The sequence below is a fragment of the Euphorbia lathyris genome, chromosome 7 (genome assembly GCF_963576675.1).
Source record: "Euphorbia lathyris chromosome 7, ddEupLath1.1, whole genome shotgun sequence".
Lineage (NCBI taxonomy): Eukaryota > Viridiplantae > Streptophyta > Magnoliopsida > Malpighiales > Euphorbiaceae > Euphorbia > Euphorbia lathyris.
The window spans coordinates 83,786,657-83,787,525 of NC_088916.1; the positions used below are offsets into that span (position 1 = coordinate 83,786,657).

Sequence of the window (869 nt, forward strand, 5' to 3'; positions counted from 1 at the left end):
TTAGACCCCAAATTAATGCACACCATTTTGAAATTAAGCCAGCATTGCTTAATATGTTGCAAAATAACGTAACATTTTACGGGTTACCTAACGAAAATCCTAATACCCATTTGACAAATTTCTTAAAAATTTGTGACACTTTTAAAATTACTGATGTAACTTCAGAAGCAATCAAACTTCGCCTTTTTACTTTTACTTTGAAGGATCGAGCCAAAGAGTGGTTAACTTCTATGCCAGCCGCATCATTTGAGACTTGGGAGCAATTAACCCAAGCATTTTTATCAAAAAAATTTCCTTTAGCAAAAACCGCAAGAGTCATTAAAGAGTTAACATCTTTTTCTCAAAATGATAATGAAACTCTTTATGAGGCTTGGGAAAGTTTTAAAGAACTTCAACGTTTATGCCCACACCACCAATTGCCCGCTGAACTTTTAATGCAAACATTTTATAATGGACTAAATCCTACAACTAGAGGTTCATTGGACGCTATGTCTGGAGGGTTATTCATGAAGAAAACATCTGCCCAAGCAAGAGAACTTTTGGAGGAAATGGCAATTAACAGCAGTATGTGGCCCGCGGAACGTGGACACATACCAGTAGTGAAACCATCATCCTCAGAAACGTCATCAGTTAAAGGTATAGTGAATCTTGATCCAATTGCGATGTTGCAAGCCCAGTTTTCTGCTTTATCGCACAAAATTGATAGGTTTATGGCACCGTGTGATCCTAATGGTAAGCCAATCCAAACGGATGTGGATTACGAAGGTATGAGCGAAATTGAACAGGTAAATTTTGTCCAAGGGCAAAATCAAAACAATAACCCTTATTCCAATACATATAATCATGGATGGAGAAATCATCCTAACTTT

General features: G+C 36.9%; 1 non-coding gene across 1 annotated transcript; it reads right to left on the reverse strand.

Annotated features, from left to right (window-relative positions):
* Positions 1-311: 311 nt before the first annotated feature.
* On the reverse strand, positions 312-418 carry LOC136201634 (small nucleolar RNA R71). The gene has a single exon (XR_010673980.1). It is a non-coding gene; the product is annotated as a small nucleolar RNA R71 (small nucleolar RNA).
* Positions 419-869: the final 451 nt, after the last annotated feature.